Consider the following 27800-nt stretch of genomic DNA (forward strand, 5'->3'; position numbering starts at 1 on the left):
TGATGTCAATGATTATTCAACAGTCATGATAGCCCAGTAGTAGAAATATTGATAAAGTTATCGCATTGCATTGAAGTGGATAGGTAACTAAACTAGTAGAGAGGAAATCCTTTTCTAGTCCCAATCCTGTCACTTCCCAAGACAGAGATATGCATTACTAGAAGGCTCCAGGTAGGTTTCTCTTAGATACACCTGCTTTTATAAGCCAAAGAGAGTATCTAAGGGCTCGCAAAACAACAAGGAAATTAGGCAGGATTCATGCTGCCCTTCTCTGGATTATTCTGAGACTCAAAGTCCCACCATTTTGTGTCACTAGAAACAATACACTTAGCATCCACTTAGACTCCTAGTCTTTGTAGACTATTTATCCTGCTAGAGTCCATTAGTATTATTTGTAGAGTCCAATGGCCAATATTGAGAGGGTCTGTGTCCCAAGAAAGCTAGTTTTGAGGTGACTTCCTTATTCTGTGTGCCCAAATGAACCATCTTAGTGGTAAACAGTTTGTCCTTATGGGAAGATAACATTTTATCTAGTAGTATTAACCCAATCTAAATAAGATTCCTATGGAAGCCTGTTTATCCATTTGGAAGATCGATGTTACTTACTTTGTTCTTTTATTTAATAGTTGAAAGCTCTTACTTTACCACTTATTATTCTCTACAAACAAAAAGAAATTGGAAAACCAGGAAGAAAGCCAAAAAGAGAGAGAAAGGATACTTTAAACATTCAAAAGAGAAATTATAATCTATTTGTATGAAATCTTTTGTAGTTTGCTTGTAAGTGAAAACATTATTCTGCTTTCATATGATATGCAGTTCTTTCATATATCTGTAGTTCTACCAATCCAGATTGTTTTGTTTCCTTGTTCAAAGAGGCAGGAAGTTATACATAAAAAGGAAAGAGTAACAGCAATAACAGGAAGTGAGAACTAGGGAAAGCAATCTTGAATTTAAAGAAAAGACAGGGGAGGAATTTTACATGGGCTATACCTGAGAGGTGAAAGCAAAGATTGTACAAAAATGAATGATGTAAAATATATATATAAGTAAATAAATTTTAAAAAAAGACAGGGGAATGACAAATACCAATAGAATAAATTCCACATGCAAAAAAGAGGAGAGTTTGAAAGGTGCAAAATCTCCAAATCTTTAATTAATAATAAAGAGCAATCCAGTGTAGATGCTTCTGACAAATCCATTTACTCTGATTTTACTGAGCTTAACTGTTCTCTTCAAAAGTTCCCCCAGTTTGTAACTCTTTTGAGAAGAGGTCAAATTGGTAACAAATCAAACAGTGGAATAACCCCTAAATCAAATTGCCAGTGAAGATGTGAGAATGTAGTAAAATATATCTTAAGTTTTATTTTAGAACCCCCTTTAACATTAGGTGAGAATTTAGCAGAAGCGAGAGGACTGGAAATCCCCAGACACACTTCATTTTCTCTTCTGTTAAAAAATTGTAACAAATAATTTTTCACATAATTTAATTTTATTTCGCAAGGGAAAAGATTTTCCCTGTTCCATACCCTGCCTTTATTTTCCCTTCAGAAAACATTGCAAGGTCACAGAATTAGATTAACCAGAGAAAACTTTGATTGACTTAAGGGAAATCTCTTATTCCCCACTAACATGTCTCCTTGTCTGTCTACAGAGATCTCTAAATGACATTTTGAGATGGAATTTACTCAGAATCACTTATTTAGAAGTCATTTGTTCCACTATGATAGAATGTGTATTTACATACATACACACACACACATATATATATATTTTTATAGTTTTAGATAGATGGGAGAATCAGAGAGCAGAAGAGAGATTGACTTTACAAAGCAGAAAATTATATAGATCTTTAAAATATTTTCCCCCCAAACTGTCTTAGTACCAGTCATTAAGGAGATTATATAACTATTTGAATAAATGAATAATTTTCCCTTTAATAGCCCCCAGTTATTAGTTTCCTTTACAAAAATTGGAAAAGAAGAATGCTGACTCTGTGGAGCATATTGTTTTGTGTCTGTGACTGTTATGCCAGACGGAGCTGTGAACACTGAAAAAAAATTGTTTGATATTCTTGATACTATGCCCAACACAAAGCTACTACACATTTGAAAAGAAAACACATGGTTTGGCAATAGCTTGTTGGGTCAATTTGTGAACAAAGTAAGCTCTTAGAAAGTCACTTATATCGTGCTGAACAGACTTTTGCTTCTGAGTAATAATAGGGAAATTAATATGGATATAACTAAAATTTGGTTAATTTTAACCATTTTTGTGTTTTGGTTGAGTGTTGCTGCACATATTTTGAGCTTCAACTGTGAGATCATTATCCATTGCCTTCCTATTTCCATTTAAATGGTATTTTGAATTGGGCTAGACACATGGTTCCTATGCTAATTTGATACAAATATTGTCAACTACAGCACATTTTGCTTTTATGAGGACTGCAGGAAAATAATTTCTTTAGTCCTTTTAATTAAGATTCACAATCTGTTCCTCTAGGAGTTTATTGTCGAAGGTTATAAAATTTTGGATTTTGTCTTAACACTTGGAAATAATGCATTTGTATAGCTTATTTCCCTTATTTCCATAAGTTTCTCACATCTATACCTATTAATATATCCCTTTCAATTCATATTAGTAAGCCAGTACTTCCCAGGGTATTTATTTAAGAGAAAATCAGATTTTTAAGGAACTATCCTGAATGCTTCTTTGGCTATAGTGCTAATTAAAAGAAAAAGTAGCACTCACAGGTCCCCAAACTCTTTTTCCATATACCAATTAATAAGTTATGACTTTTATATATATCCAGACATGTTTAATAGTAAAAAAAACCTATGCTAATCAATGGTATTAAATCACCAGATGGTTATAGAAAAGGTAATTTATTCACATACAAATTATGTATAATCCATGAACTGGGGAGAAGATAATTTAATGCTATCTAATAGGCAAGGATTAATCAGAGGTACAGGTAGAAACACATGTATGCATACATGCATATATGTTTATATGTTTATATGCATCTATGTACAGATGTTTATGTATGTTTTTGAAATACATAACTTTTTAGTTTACCAGAGAACTACCAATAATTCTAAGCCCTCAGATTATTGACAAGGATACACTATTAACTGAGTGGAGGCATCTTTATTTTTTAACAAAGATTCACTTTAATAAGTTATAGCATGAAGACCTGTCTGTATTATATGGCAAGTGAAATTTTTCAGTACATCATATGAAGATGTTAGGATGTGGAGAATCAGGGATCAAGTCAAGACCCTGCGGCTTACTAACTGTTCTGATTGGACAAATCAATTCTGTGTGATTCTCTGTTTCCTATTCTATAAAATAGGCATTTTAATCTTTGCTGTACCACCTAACTGGGTGGTGAGGCTCAAAAGAGGTAATAATATTGAAAGAATTCTGGAGCCATAAAATGCTGCCCTCTGTACATGGTGATATGGTTATTGATTGCTCTAGAGCTCTAGTTATAGGGTGCATTAAAAAAATAAAGGGCCATTATAATTTTTGCAGGCCACTCAGAACTGAGGTCAGAACCTTTAGTCACAAAATGCCTGTTCTATCTTGCACATTATCTAGGAATATCCCATTATAAGAAGATTTGCAACTCTTGCAAATGACTTGACCTCATGATTAATGTAGTATGAACCTCACTGTATTGCATTAACCTTGTGACACCAAATGCTGGGCATCATTAACAGAAACAATGGTAATTTTACCAGTCATTCATCTATATAGTGTGTCCAAGTCAGCATCAACAATCTGTATGGCTATTTACTTCATCGGTGTGTTGTACAGACTATAACATCAGGCACATTATTTAGTTTGATTATGAATACTACCCTCATGATGGTAGTATTACTGTGCAAAACTGGAAATTCATTCTTTTCTAAAAATAACAGTTATATATATTGGTGAAATCTTTTAACAATATGAGAAGTGGCCTTCTATTAACTACAGCTACTACTTCCTGAACACTAGTTATACGCCACATAATGTGTAAGGTGTTTTACATGCAACATGCTATTCAATTGCTGGCACATTTTTGTGCTATAAATATGGTTATTAACTTCAAATGAGTATTAATGGACAAGAAGCTGAAATTTTTTTTTTTAATTTTTCTAGAGGCATGTCTTATTTATTTATCTATTTTGTTTTGTTTGTTTGTTTTTTGGTTCACACATGCACTGGGTACAGTCAGAAGCCGGGAGGGTGGGAGAATTCACCAGAGCCAGAGCAGGGAGCAGAACAGGCAGAAGGACCGAAGTACACTGCTGAGGGGAGCAGCGGGCGGCAGGAGAGGTCTGCGCACCATGTGGGACCCTCCTCCGGTGGCCGGGGAGCAGCCGGGGATCGAACCAGGGCCGCAGAGGCCGCGGGCAGCCTCGCAACCCAGCGCTCAACCGCTGCGCCACCTGGGAGGCCCAAGAAGCTGAATTTTTGATAAGAAATGAAATTTTGGGGGTTGCTTGGCTAATATATAGTATGTCACAAGGCTGGGCTTACCTGACTTCAAAAACTTGTCCTTAATCATATTGTACCTGGAGATGTTCTCCATAGACAGAGAGGTCGCTCTGACCTAGGGTTTATTTTGGCATCACTATTGTTGGCTCTTTTCCATGATATAAAGCTAAGCATGTGAGATATAGTATACATGAAAACTCATCAGGAAGTTTTGAATATTCAAAAGGCAGAGAAGAGCTTATATCTTGTATAAACTATTTGTAGACAATAGTTAAAGAGCAGATCCAAATAGAAAAGTGGGTTAATAAAAATCATACCTGTGCCTAGGTAACTAACACAACTAGTTTAAGAATAGACTCACTGATGAAGATTTTGTCAACTTTGTTATTGAAAGCTCATTACTAAAAAGGTTAGTTTGGGGCCTCCCTGGTGGCACAAGGGGTTAAGTTTCAGCACTATCAAGCTATCAGCATGAGTTCCATGCCTCAGCCAGGGAGCTGACCCACATGGTGCAGCAGACCTCTCCTGTCTCACCGGCTGCTCCCCTCAGCAGTGTATTTCAGTAGATCTGCCTGTTCTGCTCCCCACCCTGTCTCTAGTGAATCCTCTCCTCCCCCCCCGCCACCCCCCCCCCTACTTTTGGCCTACACTCCAGCTCTTGTATGCATAAATAAATAAAATAAATCTTTAAAAAAATTAAAAGTTTAGTTTGCTATCTACTTGCTGTAGTGCATTTATCGTAGCCAGAATTCTAATTATGAAAACTGTATAGTTGATGTTTCAAGAAATGGTATGGTCATGGATGAATTTTAGTTGAAAATGTAGACTAAACAATTAAATATCATTTGGATTTTGAACATAAATTTAATCTTGTTTTCACATATAACAAAAGCCCACAGTATATTTTAATGAAGATTTTTAAAAAATTAACCATAGACAAATATCTCATTCTTGAAGGAAGATTCATGAATCCCATAGGAAAATAAAGTCTCTCTTTTTTTGTTCTTCTCAAATGCCACACAGATGGTTTATGTAATTGTGCTTTGGCTTTGATAATATTTCTTGATAACTAGGTGTAATCTGCATTAATTGCTATAAATTGCTCTGGTTCCTTGCTGTGAAATATTTTTCTTCTGTTAGATAATTGCTTGCATTCTGTGAATGATGGATCATTGTCACACAGAGTAGTATTGCAATTCACAATTTATTTTTCATTACCCACAGTTTGCTTAAAACTTGTCACTTCTGCCTAAAGTTTCTCCTTTAATTATATCCCAAATCCAGGTAGCAGTTTCTAAAACAATTCTTTATCTTATTTCTAGGAATGATAATGCCTTATTAAGCAGTGACAGGCCAAAACTTTACCTTTCCTTGAGACCTGAGGTCATCAAGGTGTTATTTCATCAGGGAACCCTTTTTTCACTCAGACTAGGTTAAGAGATCTTTCTTCTGTGTGCCTATGGGGTGACTATATCTACCACAACATTTGCCATTTTATTTTGGAATAAAACATAATATCTCTCTTTCTACCAGTAAGTAATGAATTTCTCAGGAACAAATGACCCAGATGCTGTGTCAGTCTTTGTAAACTTGGCTTCTAGTATTGTTTTTGGAGCATACTATTAGATAAGTAGTTGTTGAACTAGAAATTTAAATTATTATGTGCTTTCTCTAGTTATGTTCACTTTGACATTTAAGATTTTGCAATTATTTACTCCTCTACTCAATGATCCCTGAATATTCTGGGGTCAGTGATTTTACTGCTTTGGCAAGCTTTCCCCACGTAATCTATTATTTGTGTAAGTTTTCAGACTCTTTCTCATGGTTGTGTCTAATCTTCTTTGATGCAACAGACCAGATAACTAAGCACATTAAAACAATAAGCTAAATTTTACAGACTGTTAACTTCTGAACAACTTCTGAACAAAGCTTTATGCTTAGCTTTGTGTTATGCATCAGGATGGTACAAAGAAAATACTAGGCATGGCCTCCCTGATTTATTTGGAGAGGCAATCTGTAAAAAAAGAGAATATAATGGAGAATGAGATTATATAAATATATATATACACACACACACATACATAGATACATACGCACAATATACACACACATATCTCTCTCTGTGTGTGTGGGTGTGTATATATATATATATATATATATATATAATCAGTACTGAATTGTGCAATGCTCATGAGTATAATGGATATAAGGATAGAGGAATTGGGAAATAAAGGAAGATTTAAATTATCAAGGCAAGCTATATGATTAAATCTAAACCTTGAAAGTTAAGCAAAGAGAGATGGAGTGATCAACAAGTACTAAAGTTTATTTGAAGGTAAAAATAGATAGTTCTTGTTTTAGACCTAGAAACCTCTAATATCTTCTGGGTCACTGAGGAATTCCATTTGTGTTTGACCATTAATTTTCTACTTTACCATTATATTTTATTTCACTATTATCTGTTTGCCTTGTAATTTAGCATTGTATAGAATATAAATTCTAAAGAAAATAATTTGAAAGTCTAGAATGATGATGATGCTTTACACAACAGGACAACAGGTCTGACTCACATATCATAAGATTGTATCTCAGCAATAAACAATAACACTTCTCTACACTACAAGGTATATGTAGCCTGTTTTAGCATACTTAACACAGTAATAAAAATAGTCAAAATATTTTAAAAATAGAAATTACTGCAATTATTAGGAATTTTTTCTTTGTTCTGCTTTATGAATGTATCTATACCATCCTCTCCTGTGGGCCTATTTGAACACCTTTTAAAACTTCCTTGAAGAAACTTCAATGTTCTCCATTCTGAATGCCTAACACAATAAAAACTCTGATCATGAGTTCATAAATTAAGAAATCGATCAATTCGTCCAGGCTGTAGATAATTCTGGGTAACTGAAAAAGAAGAACATATTTATGGGTGTTTTAAAATTTTCCATAGCTTAAAAATACCACAGTATTCAGAGCAAGTTATTGTGTATGAAAAGTCTTTCTGCCAGTCTACCATTGGTACAAATTTCACTTGGAGGATTTTAAAACTTGGCGAGAACTTTATGGAGACTAACATATTGAAAAAAGAAGAAAAAAAAGACTCCTAATAATTCCATCATAAAATTCACTTCTGATGGATGTCTGCTGCACCATGAAACACCCGGTTAGGCATTTGATGACATACCATCTGGAAAATTGGGATTACTCATCTACGTTCAGATTGTAACAAACACATCTCTTCACAATTCAATTAAATTATCACTTCCTTTTTGAAGTCTTCACTTGCACTAGCAGAATTATTGAGTTTTCTTCTCCAAGAAGAAAATTATTTCTATCAACAAACAGGACACGTTTTTATTCAATTGAATATATATCCATTTCTCCCTAGCTGTGATTTTCTCAGGACTCAGAACCAGGCTGTACACTTTTTTTTATGTGCTTGAGATAGGTACTCAAACTTGAGGTAGGTGCTCAAACATTTCTTGACATTAAATGAGCATACTTAGTTGTTAGTTGGCTTGACTATCTCTACTTATTTCCATTAAAACGATCAAACTTAAAATAGACTATAATCTTACCTAAACACTCTTGCAACAGGATGTATTTTCAAAGAGGTGTATTTCATTTACCTTTTGCAAAAAGTTTTAATTGCTCCCACTTTATTCATGAAAATAATCATGTTATGTGATCTAATAAGGGAGACTCAGTCTGAACACCAAAATTAAAAGCATAATTACTTTCTGACATTTCAATTTTATTGGGAGAGGTAGTAGGGAATGAAACAAGAGCTTCAGAATTTAAAGGAAGTTCAAGATATAATGAGAAAATAAAAGAAATGAAACTGTATTCACAGGATGGGTTCTTAGAGAAATGCCTATTTACTTACATAAACTTTTTCTTTAAACAGGAGCAAATTACATCTAATAATATTTCATTAGCTCATTTCACTTACTCTCTATAATAAGTTGATATTCTTCACAACTCACTGATCTAGAAAATAAGTTCTTGACACAAAGGAATTTGTTTGGGATTGCAGTGGAAACAACACTCCAGTTCGAGTTAGGAAGCTCAAATTTCAGAACAGACTTGACCCATTAACAATTATATGGCTATGAACAAGTCCCTCTATTTATTAGATAATAAGATGCTTTATCTATAAAGTGGAGATAATTCTACTCTCGTGGTAATTAATTGTTTACTTATCATAAGGGTCATAGTGGTTAAATGGGTGATATGTTATACTTTATATCATAGGAGACCAGTGTATAAAGGCTCTCCATTAGTGAGGTCATATGAAATCCCACGTACTGTTATACTAGAACAGCTTTTCTTCTAGATTGTAATTTTGAATATGATACTTCACCCAGCCTAACAGGGGTAGCTGTCAAGCTGTCCTTTCAGTTTGTCTAGTGTAAGTACTGTGAAGTAAAGGTTGGTGGTCTTTGCATAACAGTAGGGCCAGTAAATCAAAGATTCAGCTTCCAGTTTCAGGGACTCATTTTAAGACTTCTAACTCAATAATATTATGACATTGTGAAAGTCAATAATCGCAATAAAATCTGTCTAGAGTTCAATAGTTTCTGAATTATTGGGAACTTGTGATTTGGATTTCTCTTCTTTTTACTCCCTAACTGTATTGATCTACCATGAGAGTCACAATAAACATTACTCTCTTCCTAGAGAACAGTAGTTTAAAGGCAATCTTGCAGCATGACCTGCTTTTCAAAAATCCAAGTAAATAAGTACATTTTGTTCTTCTGTTTACCTGTTTTGCCCTTTTGCTCCCATTCTCCAGAATCGAATCTTTGGAAAGGCAAATTTTGTAGCTATACTATATTTTCTAAGTTATGTTAGTAATTTCTGGTGTAGAGATTATTTGAAGAACAGGGTAAGGAAAAACTATAATTGGAGCATATTTCAGCAAAAATCTCAACTTTATTTTATTAACCAGATATCAATTTAACATTATTCATTGATCTTTCATGATGGGCAAGAAGTCATGTGATCATCAGGATACCATGAACAGTGTAAGGCAAGTACTCCATCTTACCATCAAGAATTTTCCAACTTGGAAATGATATTGAATTTTAGAGCACTGATTATTTGGTAACTATAGGGACAACTTTCTTCTTATTGCCACTAGCCAGGAAACCGGTTCTGAGATAAGGAGTTTCCACTTCATGTCCAAACTAGGCAAACTTTTGCTCAGATTTCTCATTCAATCTAGTTTCTTATTGATTTGGTGAAATAGAAAGTGATTCTAATTCTAATCTAAGTAACGAACCATTTAGAATGGCAAGATGAGTGATACTAAACTATGTTAATATACCAGTGAAGTTTGGGATCATCTGCAAACCCATTTTTTTTTAAGATTTATTTATTTATGCATGCAAGAACTGGGTATAGGCCAGAGGTGCAGGGGATGAGAGGATTCGCCAGAGACAGAGTGGGGAACAGAACAGGCAGACTAATTGAAATACACTCTGAGGGGAGCAGCAGGCAAGTCAGGAGAGGTCTGCTGCGCCATGTGGGTCACCTCCCTGGCCAGGGATCCAACTCAAGCTGCAGTGGCTGTGGATAGCATCATAGTACTGCAGCTTATCCCCTTACACCCCAGGGAGGCCCCTGCAAACTCTTTTAAAACTTATCAAGTAATTTAATGAACATTGGATAATAGTAATCTGTCTTCAGAATCTCTTGAATATATGTTTTTAAAATGCATCATTCTCGGGCCTCCCCAGTGGCACACGGGATGAGTGCAGCTCTGTGAAGTTGTCTGCAGCCTCTGCAGTGCAGGTTCGATCCAGGCCAGCCAGCAAGAATCCCACATGGTGCAGCAGACCTTTCCTGTCGCGCCCGCTGCTCCCCTCAGCAGTGTATTTCGGTCATTCTGTCTATTCTACTCTCCACTCTGTCTCTGGTGAATCCTCTCACCCTCCCATGCCTCTGGCCTGTACCCCAGCTCTTGTATAAAAATAAATAAATCTTAAAAAAAATGCATCATTCTCTATAACCATCTTACTTTTCTGTAGCTTTTACATAAAAGATGAGACAGAACCACAAAGATTCCATTGTAAATTCAAAAAATATCACCTGGTGGACTATCAGACCTAGTTCATGCTGAAGGGATCGAATGAATTAAAGTCAAACCTGAGAGAAAAATCCTGAATTCAATAAACTAGTAAATTATTTATTTGGATTTAATAAAACATACAGTATAGTCTATAGTCACTTCCTATAACACTCACTTGTAACACACATAATGTTATGAATAACACAATATAAATATGAGAGAAGTGATATAATCATCCTACGGGCCTAGTGGTATGAAGTACATAGTTAAAAAGTGATTAAGTCTCTCCTTAAATCTCTGAGTGAAGACCTCAGAATTGAAGTAATACATGAACTGGGTTCGGAGAAATGTTGAGATCCTTATTCTGTGAAAGGGAAGAGGGATATTCCAGAAAGAAGTAATAGCACATAAAAAGGATAAAAATACAAAAGTAGAATAAAAATCCCTTGACTGGTTTCTAATCCCACATGGAGATTGCTATGAAGTCGCCACTCCCATCCCCACAACAAGAAAAAAAGCTGAACAAACTAAAAATCAAAAACTTTTCTTGGATACATCACAGAATTGAGGTCACAGGGCAAATTGCCAGCTGGAAACTGGGGAGATAGGAAAATACAGAGTTTCGAGCTTCCTCAGAGCAGAAGCTGCAGCTAAATCCTGCAAGGACTACTTAAAGGGAAAGGGTAATTGACTAATTGCTAGAGATAGAACATGGGATAGCATGAATGAGAAAAACATGGAGGTGCAGTCCTTGTGGGTGAGACAATCTCATTAGTTTTAGCTTCAGGAGCCCCATCAAGCTCTCAGGGTGAAGACAAAAAAAAAAAGTCTTCTTGCATGTTTTAAGGGGAGGGTAAAGTAGCCATTTTACAGTATGTCATGAGCATTTGTTCTCATTGACAAAGACATCCCCTCAGGAAAAGTATTTTATCAGTCTCTAACCAACATGGTTTTCAACAGAACTTAGCCAAGACAGCTTAGGTCTGCCAATCTCAGCTCTGCCTAGTTTTCCCATCTCACATAAGCATGTGTGGGAGAAGCTGAGAAGCACTTGTGAAGGTCACAGCCCAGGGACACAAGACCCTAGTTTGAAACCTAGTCATAGTAATATAAAATATATTCCTTCTCAGTAGTTTCTCACTATATCTTCAGGGCTCCTCTGTAATAATAGGCAGTTACAACTATCAACTATTCAACTATAAACTGCAATTCTATTTAAGAAGGAGCTTATGGGGAAAACCAGACAACAAGGGAAGCAAAAACAAAGACAACAGATGCTTCTGATACCTACAACGATAGCAAATAGTAAAAGCATTGTAACTCCTAGCCAAATGGATATATAATTTGAACTGAAAGCCTATATATCCTAGTTCCTTTTATACGACACATCATGTTCTAGCTTTTGACAAAATTTGTAAGGCTTGATGATAGGCAAAAAACACAGAAGAGACAGGTCAAGTTTCAGAACAGAATCAGCAATGGCAAAGAAACTGGAATTATGGGTCCAGCAATTGAGCATCCCTATGATTAATATGATAAGGAATTGAATGTAAAGTGGATAACATGCAATAAATAACAGATGTGTAATGTAAGCAGAAAGATTAGAACTCTAAGAGAAAAATCAAGGGGAAATTCTTCAGATAAAAAACATTAACAGAAATGAAGAATGCTTTCATAGCCCATTCGTAGACTAGTAGACTAGAATGAAGCAAAGAGTTTGAATATATGTCAATAGGAACTTCCTAAACTAGAAAATAACCAGTGAAGGGGTGAAACACAGCACACTAAGAACTATGGGACAATTAAAGAAATGTATAACATGTGTAATAGTAATGCCAGAAGGAGAAAATAGAAAGAGAAGAAATATTTGAAGTAACAGTGTCTGAGAATTTTTAAAATTAATGACACAGAACAAATTATATAACCAGAGGCTCAAAACACACCAAGCAAAAAATATCTGAAAGTTTACACTATATCATATTCAAGCCACAGATAATGGAAGGAAAAAGAGAATATCCAAAAAAATTCCAGAGGGAAGTGGGGGACAACTTTTCTACAGAGGAACAAACAAAATAATTATATCAGAGTTATTTTCAGAAAACAGACAATCAAAGCTAGGGTACTGAAGGGGAAAAAAAAAAACCCACCAATGTGGAATTTTGTATCCAGCAATTTGTCTTTCAAAATTATCAGGAAACATAAAGACATTCTCAGACAGGTAAATATTGACAAGATTTGTTGTCAGTAGATCTTTCTAGCAAGAACACTTAGGTCTTCAGAGAGAAGGAAAATGATATAGGTCAGAAACTCAGATCTACATAAATAAAGGAAAATGTTAGGGAATGACTAAATGAAGATAAAATGAGATTTTATTTTTTCTTATACTTAATTTGTTTAATTCATTTAAATTAATAAAAACAACCATGAGTTTGTTGATTATAGCTTATGGATTAATGAAAGTAATGACAAGAATGTTATGAGAGGAAAGGGAGGTGTTGGGAATGCTGTTATATGGTATTTGTAATAACTGTGAAATAGTACACTATTGTTTGAAAATGAACTTGGATAATTATAAATGTTTATTACAAACTCTAGAGCAACACCTAATTTTTTTTTTAAAGATTTATTTTTTTTATTTATTTATACAAGCATTGGGTACAGTCAGAAGCGCGGGAGGGTGAGAGAATTCACCAGAGCCAGAGCCGGGAGCAGAGCAGGCAGAAGGACCGAAGTACACTGCTGAGGGGAGCAGCGGGCGGCAGGAGAGGTCTGTGCGCCATATGGGACCCTCCTCCAGTGGCGGGGGAGCAGCCGGGCCCGGGGATTGAACTGGCGCTGCAGAGGCTGCGGGCAGCTTCGCAACCCAGCGCTCAACTGCTGCGCCACCGGGGAGGCCCCACCTAATTTTTTAAAAAGTAATATGATAAATATGAATGAAAAGATAATAGTTACAAATATGGTTGATATTAATCCAACTTTGTCAACAATCACTTTAAAAGGGAGTGGTCTGAATACAGTGATTAAAAAAAAAAACAGATTTTCAGAGTGGATTGAAGTAAAAGAAGAACTAATTGCATGTTATCCATGAAAAATCCACTTGAAATAAAGACACACACCTATGACTAAAAAGTAAAGAGATGGAAAAGGATATACTATACTAACACTAGTAATTAAAAAACCACGAACTGTTTTCAGTTCAGACAAAGCAGACTTTAGAGCAAGAAAGTTTATCAAACATAAAGAATAGCTTTACTTAATAATAAAGGAGATAAAGGAGACAATTCACCAAGAAAACATGATATTCAATGTATCTGTGCCTAAACACAACAGAATGTCAAAATAAATGAGGCAAAATTTTATAGAACTACAAGGAGAAATAGATAAATCCATTATCATAAAGACTTCAATGCCCCTCTATCTATAATAGACAAATTAGAGGCAGTATCAGTAATATATATATATATATATATGTATGTATATATAGAAAAGACACATAAATCAACTAGCTCTAATTGCCTTTTATAGAATACTACATTTAACAACAGCAGCATACAAGTTCTCAGTTCACACGAAACTGTCCAAACATAGACTACCTGTGGAGACACCTTAACACATTTAAAAGAATATAAGTAAAATAAAGTATGCTCTCAGACTCAGATAGAATTAAACTCAGAATAAATAACAGAATGATAGCTGGAAATATCTCAAAAGTCTTAGAAATTAATCAACATGTTAGTCAATAAATGAAGTTTCCAGAGAAATTTTTAAAATATTTTGAATTAAATGAAAATGAAAATACTTCAAAAATTCATGAGATATAGCAAAAGTAGTGCTTAGAGCGAAATTTATAGTATTGAATACAATATGTTAGAAAGGAAGAATGATGTTAAATCAATAATCTATATTTCCACCTTGGAAATACTAAAATGAGGCAAATTAAATCCAAATTAAGCACAGGAAAAGAAATAAAAATTTTAGCAGAAATCAATGAAATTGAAAACAGATTCAATGCATAAAATCAACAAAATCAAAATGGATAAACCTCTAATTAGACTAATCATGTAAAAATCAGAAAAAGGCAAATTATTAATATCAGAAATATACATTTAAAGAATAAGAAATATCAAATATATCCATAAATTTGATGGCTTTCATGAAATTGATACATTCCTTTTAACAGTACAAACTATCAAATTCACACAAAGAGAAAGAGATAATTTGAATAGGTCTATGTCAGTTAATAAAAATAAATATTAAAGGAATAACTTCACAAAACAGAAAGCACTAGGCCTGATCATTCAACTGGTGCATTCTGCTAAACATTTTAGAAATTTTCACCAAATCTCTACAAAATAAAACAGAGACATACCCCCCTAACCCATTCATTGTGACTAGCATTATCCAAATACCAAGAGTAGATAAAGACATTACAAGGAAAATTACAGACTAATAATTATCATGAGTATAGATGCAAAAATCCTTAACAAAACATTAGCAAATGGAAGCCAACAACAATTTATAATAATATATATACCATGACCAAAGGATATTTATTGCAGGTATGTAAGTCTGTTTAAACAATTGAAACCTAATTAATGCATTCCACCAAATCAGTACGTTTAAGATAAAAAAATCTATGTCCATTTAAGAACTTGCATATGAATGGTTATAGCAGCTTTAGTCATACTTGCCAAAACTTGGAAGCCACAAAGATATCCTTCCATGGATGAATGGATAAGTACATCTCCATACAATACAATAGGATATTATTCAATGGTAAAAAGAAATGAACCACAGAAGGATATGAAGGAAATTTAAATGCCTATAGCGAGTGATAAAAACCAGTCTGAAAATAATATATACTGTATGATTGCAATTATCTAAGTTTTTTGAAAAGACAAACATTTGAAAGATCATTGGTTTCCACAGGTAGGGGAAAAGGGAGGAACAGTGATGAAAAATTTGTGCATAGAGGATATTTAGAATAATGACACTAAATATAAAACTGTAATGTTCAACATGGCATTATACCTCTCCCCCACACCTCTGGCTTCTACCCCAGTTCTTGAGTGCTTAAAAAAATAAACAAATAGGGGAGACTCTGTCTGTGTATGTGTGTGTGAATTCTTTTCTGTAAATCTGAGACTTGTCAAGAGTGAACAGAGCTACTTGGTGTAAGAGATAAATGGAAATTTAGAGGTAATTTTGTGAATGATATATGAGAACTTGATCTATTAAAAAATGCACTGTCTCTTAGTCCACAACAGATTTGAGATTGCTAATGGAAATTGACAATACAAGGGTAGCATGTCAATCATAAATGAAAAAAATCAAACCATAAAACGTGCGGATTAAAACACTAGGTTAATAACATATCTACAAAATGCAATCAGATATATATAGCCAGTAGGCATAAAGGAATTATGGAACTTCTATAGTATATTTGACATGAAATTAACCCAGAACTACTGGAAACCACAGTGAAAACAGAGATATAGTGATTTACATAACTTTTATTGTTTAAGGTCATATCAAACATAGCTAATACTTAGAGAAAAATTTCAAATGGTATCTCATAGAGGGAGTTTGAGTGTTTCTGTAAACAGAAAAGAGTCTGTTTACTAGTATGAATTATTTTTAACTTTTTTCATATGTGAGCATTTATTAATTTTGTGCTTTCCTATTTTTCCTCAAGTTGTTTATTAAATCATTTATTTTAAAAATGCATATGGGACACCTACTATGTCTGACATCTATCTACAAATTAGTCATAAATCTGGGAACAAATGGAGCTTTTGCTCTAGTGAACTACTCAATTATTGAGAAATATTAGTTAATGATAGGCTCAAGGATATGTATTGGAAATGTAACTATAATAATTTAAAATATGTATTTTATTCATTTATCCTTATTAAAAGCAATCAAGTATCACTTTTCAATGTTTCTTAAAGAAGAAAGAGACAGAGCAAATAAGTAAGTAGAAATTTGCTGTCATGTTATCAGATGAGTTTAGGTTGCTCTTGTTTTTTATGTGTACTGTTATTGGAGATCAATGGGAACAGCTCTGTATGAAATCTCCACATGGACAGTCACTTGTATGCCAGCATCTTCAGTGCTGTCAGGAGGCCATTACAGAAAATATGAGGACTGGAAACACTGAACCTTTCCATCCCAGGATTGCATAAGGACTGTAGGGAATAGATTTGGAAGGACTGAAGCCACATATTTGTTATGTTTTAGGTGAGCCCTGGGGGTTTTTCACCCAGAGGACTACCCATCATTGCTCTAGTCCAGTCTTGGGAGAGTTCTGATACCTGTTTTTCCCAGGCGTTGCTAATTGCCCAGGATGTGCTCACAGTGCTATCTTAGCAGGCAGGGGACTTCTCTGTGAATTAGCTATTTGGATGTTGTACTGGATGCACGAAATCTTAGAGGTGTTAGAAAGTGACATTTTATGGCCAGCTTATGATATCTTCATACTGCCATAGTGGGTTGAATAACGTTCCTCCAAATCCATGTACACGTGTTGACTTTAGAATGAAAAAACAAAAACACATAACAGGAAATGAAATTCTGAACAGCAATATTATCTAATCATGGATGGTATCATCAAAATGTACAGAGAGAAGTTAAAATATTGAATTATTTCCTAATTTTATAACTAGCAAGTAAAAGGTCCAAATACCATGTTTCAAATTTCAAACTATGAATTCTTGCTGCATTTTTTATTTAATGCCAAGCTTTGACAAGGAAATAAATATGTTATCTGCTCGATTAACTAAAATTTGTGTAGAAAAAAAGTCACTACGTTTGCAAAGTAGGATTCACAAAACAAGCTGCCAAAACAGCTGTGCAGTTCTAAAAATAATAATAATGAATCTAAGCATAACCCCATCATATCTTAAAAAAATTACATTTAAGCTTCTTCGATCCTTGAAATTGTTTTATATTTTCATACAGTAGATATATTATAAAATATTTTTGATTATGTATTATGTTAAGGTAATATTTTTCAGAGAGGAAAGGAGGGAAATGTAAAATTTATAAGTATCTCATCAGCCATACCAGTCACAGTCTAAACGAAATTGCATAATTTAATATGCATTACCTGTCTACCACACACATATATTTTCAGAGCTCCACATCAAATCCAAAGCTGAAAGGGACCTTTGGAGACTCTCGAGTTCATTTCCCTAATTTAATAGATGTGGAAACTCAATTCCAAACAAGGAAAGTCATTTACCACATGTCACATAGCAAGGTGCTTGGCAGACCTGCTTGCTCCCTTCCTCCCCTTGTATCTTATGCTTTATTGAGTTGATACAGTTGAGTCCTTACTGATAAATATAGGGGAAAACTCACTGAGATGGCAGTTCAGATTATAACTTTGCTGCTTCCTCTACCCCCATACCTAATACATAGTGCTGTGTGCTCTACAGTCAGGCTGGTTGGATTTGATTACTAACGTATCACTTGCATATTTCTGAACCTCAGTTTTCTCATATGTAAAATGAGAATTAGAATATATATAATATGGGGCTATATCATAGTATTGTTATGTGAATTAAATGAGGTAAATATATAAAATGCTTGGAAGAGTGTGGCATATAGTCATTTAAGTGAGCTATTAATTCTTTTATAGGACATCTTTTAGACTAAATTTCCTCAGCTAGACAATGAGAGACATATTTACATTGCAGTACTGCCCGGGTTAAATAAAATTCTCTGTGGAAATGTGCATGGTGCACATATAGAAATATGTATAAATTCATCTGCTAAACAAGCATGATATATAAGATGAAGTCAACATGGGTTTTTTTAGACCATTCTTTAAAAATGTATACACTGGGAGCTTGGGGGGGGTTTCCTATGTGCCTCAAGGGAACCCACTGCTTTCTTAAAGTTGCGTGACACTTCTACATTTATAATAAATTGAAGTAGCCCAGTACCTTGTAATGGAAGCACTTATTCAAAGATTACTCATTCTCCACTCCTACCCTGAGTGAGGCCCTATTTGGGTCATGTTTGTGGGGAGGCTGCCTAGCTTTTCGCTCACCTCTACTCCTCCCTCTCACTATGACATAAATATGTGCAAAATCAGGGCTAGAGAATGGGAAGTGAGGAGCAAAAGGGAGGCAGGACTTCTTACTCTATTTGTATTGCCATAAGAAATGGGGGGGGGGCACTTACTGTCCTGTTTTGTTTGTTTGTTTGCTTCTTGTTTTAATGGCTTTGCAGAGATTTACCCAACTGAACTTTTTACCCACAATTCTGTCAGTTCAGTGATGGTTTCTAATCTTCAAACCACAACTCTTCTGTCAGCCCCAGTTTCCAATTTAAAGAGATTTCTCCTGTTGAAGATCCATTACCTTTCTATCCTGTCCTCTTGGGTGGGAATTGCAATGACTCTAGGCTGACTCTTTCTACCATGTAGCCTACACCCTATCTGTGAGGAACACTCAACCCCCGTTGTCTTCACTAACTTTGGGAATGCAGCTCAGTCAATACATAAGTATCAATCACCTCCCCTCCCTTGTTCTCTAACTTTCCCAGGTGGAATGTGTTTTGCCTTGTTTGCTGTGCTCCCAATATGGCGAGAAAATCAAGGTCTCTGTATAGTCCTATAGAAGCCTTTTCTCTAGGTTTGACATGAGAAATTATCAAGCTCTATTCCATACACAACCTTTCTAGATCTGTCTTTTAAAATCTAGATCAGTATAACCAATTTTCATATCATTTTTAAATTTCCACATATTTTGCATCATACTGTGAATTCAGATTTATTATGCTTTGAAGCCTTAAAGTTTATAATTTTAACAAAATCCATCAAATACACTGTATTCAGAATTTGTTATTAAATTGGTGATTGGCACAGCAGACCTCTCCTGACTCGCCCGCTGCTCCCCTCAGCAGTGTATTTCAGTCATTCTGCCTGTTCTGTTCCCCACTCTGTATCTGGTGAATCCTCTCACCCCCCGCACCTCTGGCCTATATCCAGTTCTTGTATGCATTAATAAATAAATCTTAAAAAAATAAATAAATTGATGATTTTCAGTTTCCTAAACATGTTCAGGTAAATAACTATACTACAGTTCAAATAACTACTACAGGTATGCCAAAGTGCTTATCACAATGTCAAACTACTGGGGGAAATGTGTGTATGTGAGATGGGGTTGAGAACCTGACAGTCAGATACCCACGTAAAGGGTAGGCAGCCGGTTCTACTGCCCTGAACTCATACAAGGAGTGAAGAATGTTTATTTTAAAGACCCATGAAGGCAGACTGAGTCCTGCAGCATAGCTATAGATTCTGTAAGAAGCACCCATTGTTACCCAACTACAATCAGTGAAGGTTTTTCCTCTCTTAAAAAAAAGGAGAGGGTGATCTCATTACATGCACGCACAAACACAATGTGTGGGGGAAACCATATGTTAATTAGCTTTAATGTAGTAATCAGTTCAGTATGTATAGAAAATCATCATGTTCACATTTTATTAAAAAAAGAAAGCTTCAGATGAAGTTCCCAAAGGGCGTTGGCCAAATAGATGCTTTCACTGCAGACAAAGCATCATTCTTCCTTCACTTTTGGAACCACTTTTATCTTCTGCTAGTTTTGCAGTCATGGTTGTGCAATGCATGGAGATAGCTACAAAGTGCTTCCTCATTGAGTCAAAGAAAAGAAATATGACTATTCCCCACAGTTGGCTCTCCCTGCCAGTTTGTGACTTTTTCCTTCTGGCACAGCTTATTTATTATATCTGAATAAACTCAAAACAACACTTTTACTTAGAAACATCCTATTCTCTATTCTATTTCCCATTAGGCACTTTGGTTTTCTGTGAGTCTATGAGAAAACATTTATTTAAAAATAAGTGAGAACAAAAAAAATTAACAAATCCACACCCTAAAACCTTGTCAAACTTCATTAATAATGTGATCTGTTCTGGATGGGAGTTGAAACAGGCATGTTCATTTTACTCACACTAGATTTCTAGAATTCATCTATGTGGCTGTACAAGCCTGGGATGTCCATTCATTTCTCTCCCACATTTCTCCTGATAGGTGTGCTATTAGAGCTGTTTTAAGGGGAGTGAGTCTTCAGTGCTATGTATGGGCCACAGTCCCCAGGGTGAATATTCTGCATCTGGTTTATCCGTTCTCTTCTCAGTAAGCATTTGGGAGATTTTGAGGTTTTTGATTTTGAACACACTTGAATATATGAATCACTTTTAACATCAATATTTAGTGACTTAATGAATTGCTAACTTCACAATGATAACCTAGAAAAATAAGTAATTGTGGTTGCACTGTTCATCAGTAGGGTCTAGCATACAGGATGCTTTTGACGATATAATTTCTGTTAGTTTCAGATTCCAGGGAAACAAAGATTCCAATCTAGGTCAATAGGGTGACATTAAGGAGAAATCTTTAGCTAGGAGTTTGGGGAGTGGGAGTATCTGGAAAATATGATCACATTGATATCATGATTGATAATTTGAAGTGATTTTCCAGAGAACAAGAGATAAATTCAAATTGTTTGGTCTGATATTCATTAGTATGTTATTTTACAGAGTTTATGTATTTGGGAGATTTTTCCCTGTTCTCTCTAGCGAAGTAAGATTGTATGAGGCAAGTTTATTCTGTCATTTCAATATCTTTCTGGATATAGGAAATAGTCTTTATTAACTCCATTTCCTCTTATTTTTTCAGACTTCCTTTCAAAGCGGAGTGTAAAAGTGTATATAGGATGTCATAAAAGGCAATTAGGATGTGTTAACCTTGAGGCATCTATTTTAGGTTTTATGTTTGTAACATCTTCCTCCGCTTGTATAATTATCTGGCTAATGGTGATCAATCATTATGATGCTGATGACAGACATTTTTTCATTGTTTCCCGTTCTAATTTTTTTAATCACTCACTTGACATCCTGAAGACACAGGTCCTTGAATCAATTCACTGAGCAAGAAGGGCACAGGCTGAAGCAGACAAACCAATCTCCCAGCTTTTTGTCTCAAGGTTGTGCTCAGAGATTGAATCCCTTCATCTATTATTTTTGCCATCATTTTTTAAAGAAAAAGTTTTATAGAAGTGGAAGTAAATTTTTCAAATCCTTGACACCCTCAGTGTCAGAAATACATTCACTCATCTAACATTGAATGAGACCTGCTATGTGCAAAGCCTGGGAAGAATACTCACCGCCTTGAAAATGGTTTTCTGTCCACCCACACACAGGACCAGCAAGTAAACAACCAATAATGTGAGGAGATGCCATTTGACTCCTGGAGCTTAAATCTGAGTACAGCAAGAGCTAATAGTGAGATAGAACTTTAAATACCATTTCACAGGCTGGACTCTCTGAAAGGCTCTGAATTCTTTTGTGTGGAGAATGCACCTTCAGGTCAATGGAAAACTGACCCAATCACCTGTTCTTCCTCCCTCCGTCCCTCTGTCTTACCCTTCCTCCCTTTTTAACTAGTTAGTATATTGTTAAATCTTCTTTCTCTTTGTGTTATTTTATATAGTACATTTTTGCCTTTTTGCAACATAAGCATTTTAACGTGTCAGTGCCTCTGAACCTTATACTTATCTATACGTAGTGGTATGTTTGAATGGATTCCCCATTAACTCATTTATGTAACCATGTGAGTGGTTCAGTAGCTTTGTTAGAAGATTGATTGATATTATTATGAAAGGAGCAAATTCTTTGACACAGAATTCTTTATACAGAAGTGGTAATACTAACTTGCTCTAAAGTCTGTGGATACATAGCCCTGTAAACTTCACCCATTTTTTTCCTGCCCTGATTCTAATCTAATGAAACTAGTTCTTAAAATATATTCATGAAGGTACTTCCCATTCATCTATGAACATTTGGAAAAAAGAGATGAAGATTAAAATAGATGATCTCTTTCTTTGAAAACTGGTCAGGAATTATTCTATGAAACAGGATACTAAATTTGAAGTCTTGTCAAGTTTAGCAGAACACAATTCAATGGATATCAGTGTAGGGAGCACCTTCTAGTTTCATCTTGGAATATGTTTACAATGACTAGTTAATGGGACTATTTGGGGGCACTAGCAATGACAGAGAGCTCTTTCCTCCTTAAATTTAGAGATTGTCTAATACACAGGAAAAAAAATAACCAATTTGGAGAATTGTGACAAATAAGCCATAAGCACCTAGCCTCACATCAATTAAAAAACTCTAGCCTTGTCTATATGTAATTTCTTCTTTACTTTACAAACATATCATATGCATGTACAGTCCCCTTTTCATTGCTGTGGATTTATATTCGTTTAGTGGCATGGGTTATAAATTTCTGATAATTAGGTTCAAGCTCCTTTGCTTATAATCATGCAGCAGTATTTCATAGATTACATTTTGACATAACAATTTCACAAAATCAGATTATGCATACACATAAACTTCCCCCTGCCCTCTCCCTGTTGGCAGGAGTGCAAAGGTAGGCTTGAAAGGCAATGAGCCTTCCATGAACCTTAGCTGCCACAAAAAGCAATAACAGTTATTGAAAATTTCTGGTGTAAATTGTGTTGGTATGAAATGTTTTTTCATTTTAGATTTGTCCCTGAGTGATTATTTCATTTTCAGTTGGCTCAAAGAAACTTGGGCCATTCATTTTTTTATGTAGCACTATGAATTTTCCAGGACTTGCCCATCATTTTTATTAGTCATTGTTAACAATATCACTAGGTAGAGAGTCAATATCCTTCCCTATTATGTCCACTTGGAAAACTTGAGACCTGGCAAAGAGAAATGAGTAGAGCCAGGTCAGATTACACAGTTCTCTGAAGAACAATTTTAAAAAACCATTTATAGGGCTTGAATAAACCTGGAAGTTCATAGCCCATGAGATGTTGTCCTAGGCGTAGTTCATCCTATAGTTTCTCAAAAATGATGTCCCCAGCTTCGATACCTCTTCCTTGAGACATTGGGGAAATTTTTCAGACTCCTGTATTAAATTGCTCTTGTGTTTGTTTCCAAAATATCAATCCACTTGAGAGTGGATTGATCTAATTTGACGGTGGGGTTTGGGAAAGACTTCACTAAAAAAATACCTGAAGTAAAAATTAGTAGTAAACAGGGAAAGGTTGGAAAACACCATTAGCAGTAAGAAGGTAGACATAAAAAGGTGATAGGGGAAGATAGGGACATAGGGATTAGATAAGAAATGGTCAGTTGGGTTTTGTAGGTAAAAATTTAAATGTGGGTGGGAGACTTTGATGGAAATTTTAACTTTAGACCTTAGAGTCAAATGAGACTTCTTCAGTCATATTATTGTAACATTCATCAAATGTATAGAGAATGGTTGATAAATTACTTACAGGATTCAACTATGTAGATATTGATATAAGCTCAGGAATTGTTTAATGAATGACATAAAATATAGGATTAAAGATTCTGAAGAGAATTTGAACCTCTAAATTCATATAAAGCTAGTACATCTTTTGGATGTCAGAAAATACATTGACATGAAGAAGGTGCTGTAGTTTCAAATGTAAGACTCTTTTCTCCTTGGTATTCCACAATAAATACATGCATCTCTTACTTATAAAATGGCCATCATATTTTGTGCCCAAAGTTAATGACTTTTAGATGACAGTTGGATAGATATTTATGCATTGTCTAATTGATTGCCCATGGTCTAGTTTTCTAAGAATCCTCTCCTTGGCATAGAGTGAGTTAGCCTGCTAATAATCCAGCTAAGAAATTCAGAATGGCAAGAAAAAATTTCATCAATTCAATTTGAATTGAATTGAGGTATGCTTAGTAGAATTCTACTGTCATGTTTAATCCAGTTGTATGTCCCTGTTATTCTTCCCACTGTATTAGTGATTGCTTTTTTTGTTTTAATTTATTTTTAGCTTTTTTTTAAAATCTCAACATTATCCTTTCTATAATTTGGAAGTATATACAGGCTATATAAGTATGAAAACATATTTGATTTTTGTTTGTCTTATACATGAAGTATATATAGAGTATAAGATATATTTATTCTCATAAGCCTTTTTGATTTAGTTCTTACAGAATTAGTTTATTGATTCCTATCATGCACTCATTTCTCTCCCAGTACCTTTCATGAGTCCTGTTATGTTTCATTATAATTTAGATAGAGATTTTTGTTTGTTTCTTTTGCTCATGTTGTCAAATGATAGAAAGGGAAAAAAATGGGAATTTTATAAAATGTTGATGTAATTGGCTATTGAGTGGATTATTTCAAGAAAAGTTCAGTTCTTTGCTCATGAATTGATTTAACAGTGGCCAACTAAGGTGCAGCAAATTAAGTGCCATATTACATGCAGCCTGAGGCTCCTTGGCGAGAAGAAAAATGCTTTCACTTTTCAATGAGCTGTGGGAAATTGTTCCAAGGCCATCAGGAAAAGCTTTATTTCTGTGAAAAAGAGCTCTGTGGTCGTCAGAGCAGAAGGGCATTGAAATTTACATTGTGAAAGGTTTCCACTGAACAAAGGACTGGATCTTGACTCTGCTAACCTTGGGAGGTGAGAGGGTCTGGAGCACAGAACTGGAATTGTGATCATGAAAGTTACTCTCTTTAAGTGATACTGCAGTGATACAGATATTCCATCCAAATGAATGAAACATCCAGCCACTACCTTTGTGAATGCTATTTCTCTTTATCATTAGAACACAAAGATGTTCAGACACTTTGGCTCATTTATTCAAATCATAAAGAAGCATTTTTATAAAATAATTTCAAACAAGAAAAATGTTTTATATCTTTGCGGTATTATCTATAGTAGTAAAAGATGGAAACAAAATTACCTGAAATGGTTTTTTGAATGAGCTTGAATAATATAAAATTCTAGTTTATAATTTAAAATAGTCTTGTAAAAACCTTTTTAACTTGGGGGGGTCATTGAATTGGTTCAGATTGATATATTAATGACCTGAAATTTTACAGAAAGTTTATTTAAGTGCATCTGAGCATTTTTAGGAGGGAAGCAACTATGGTTTTTTTAATCAAATGTTCTTAATTATCTGTGATTCCAAATACTACTATAGTATCTCCACTGATGTCTTATAGGAAGAGACAGCTGGATGCTAATCAGATAGATGATAGATAGATAGATAGATAGATAGATAGATAGATAGATAGATAGATAGATAGAGTCTACTGCAAATAGTTGGGAATTCTTATTGACTCCTCCTAATGTGAATTTTCTAAGATAGATAGATAGATAGATAGATAGATAGATAGATAGATAGATAGATAGATAGATAGATAGAGTCTACTGCAAATAGTTGGGAATTCTTATTGACTACTCCTAATGTGAATTTTCTAAAATTATTATTGGAAACTCTCCATTAAAATGGAAATAAATAACACAAAAGCCTTTGATTTATGGCTACTGAGAGTATAATGTATAGAAATTTTACACTTGGGGTACAATGCTACCTTGCACCATGTGTTTGGCATAAAGGTGCCTCCAGGCTTTAACATGATGTTCTGGGATTCTTCCTGTGGATACCATGCTGCTGCCTGTCAAGCTTAGCTATCTGAGGTACGTTAATCACTGTGACCTATAATGCCCTCTCAGATGAAGTCACCTCTTCAAGGACTGAGGCTCGATTAAATCTCCTTTGCATTCTTTGGTGACATCTGTTCTTTGCTTTTTTTTTTTTTTTTTTTTTTTTTGCAATTTGTTGGAGTGCTGTCTTTCAAGTTTCATATAATCAAAGCCTACCACTACCAAAATTTTAAATGACCATGAGGCATCATCTGATTCCTTAAGCTATCAGTGTATTTGAAGTACATAGCCAATGAGAAGATATTTGACCTTGTTTTATAATGTGGGGTTTATTGCTTTTTAGCTGCCTTTTTTTTTTGCTTTTTTTTAAAGATTTATTTATTTATTTATACAAGCACTGGGGTACAGTCAGAAGTGAGGGAGGGTGAGAGAATTCACCAGAGCCAGAGCTGGGAGCAGAACAAGTAGAATGATGAAGTACACTGCTGAGGGGAGCAGCGGGCGCAGCAGGAGAGGTCTGTCGCGCCATGTGGGACCTTCCCCTGGTGGCTGGGGATCAAACCAGCACTGCAGAGGCTGCGAGCAGCTTCGCAGCCCAGCAGTCAACCGCTGAGCCACTGGGGAGGACCCTTTTTAGCTGCTTTTGTGAGATATAACTCACATTCTTTATTTCCCCTGCTTTTTCTTTTTACTAATTGTAAAAATGTGTGTGCATGCATATGTGTGTGCATATGTGTATGTGAGAGAGTGTTAAAGATAGAGCAAATTGGCCTCCCTGGTGGCACAAGGGCTTAAGCACAGCACTGTGAAGCTATCTGCAGCCTCTACAGCATGAGTTCGATCCCCAGCAGCACAAGTTCAATCCCTGGTCAGCCACAATCCCTGGCCAGCTATCCACATGTCACAGCACACAGTCTCCTGTCTCGCCTGCTGCTCCCTTAAGCAGTGTATTTCAGTCAGTCTGCCTGTTCCGTTCCCCACTTTGTCTTTGGTGAATCCTCTCACCCCCCACACCTTTGGCCTATACCTCAAGTCTTGTATGCATAAATAAATAAATCTAAAAAAAGATAGAGCAAATTGACTTTTGAGAAGAATATAGCCAGTAGAACCACTTATTCTTAATATAAAATGGAGTAAGATTGATTATATGCAACAGAAAAAAAAGAAAGTTTTCAGTGTCTAATTAGCATATTAATTTATTGCTTGCCATTCCCCCCCCCCATACTGCCTTTCCTGACTTTGACAACTACAACTACTATCGCCCTGGCACTTTATAATTTAGACACTAAGTCCTAGACTGGAATATATATCTTTGTAAGGAATATATAGTAAGATTATATGCTTGACAAACAGTATTTTATGTTGATTGGTGATAGTCTTTCCCAGAGGAAAGTCTTTCCCAGATTGTATGTCATCTAGTATTTGGGAGACCAATAAATCTATTTAAACATCCCCCTCCTGTTTGTCACTTGTGCATTCATTCAGTGCTGCATTTATTCACCAAACATTAATCGGCTGTTTCTTATACATAATGACATGTATCTCTGATATTATGGGCATTTTATATAGCAGGTAATCAAGTTTCTAAAATTCAAAGGAATCTCTTGTTGAGAGGTTGGTTTGTTTAAGCAATGCAAGGCTGCTAGAACACTTAGCCTCCCATTAGAAACTCTGAACCGAAGATCATGGGAATTTTTTCAGAAGAATTTGTAAATTTTACTCAATCA

General features: G+C 35.1%; 1 protein-coding gene across 2 annotated transcripts in view; it reads left to right on the top strand.

Annotated features, from left to right (window-relative positions):
• Window positions 1–27800, top strand: part of FGF12 (fibroblast growth factor 12) — a gene marked incomplete at both ends in the record, with an annotated part of 330544 nt that overhangs the window by 195588 nt on the left and 107156 nt on the right. The gene's annotated exons all lie outside the window — the stretch shown is intronic.

The sequence above is a fragment of the Talpa europaea genome (genome assembly GCF_964194135.1).
Source record: "Talpa europaea genome assembly, chromosome: 4".
NCBI lineage: Eukaryota > Metazoa > Chordata > Mammalia > Eulipotyphla > Talpidae > Talpa > Talpa europaea.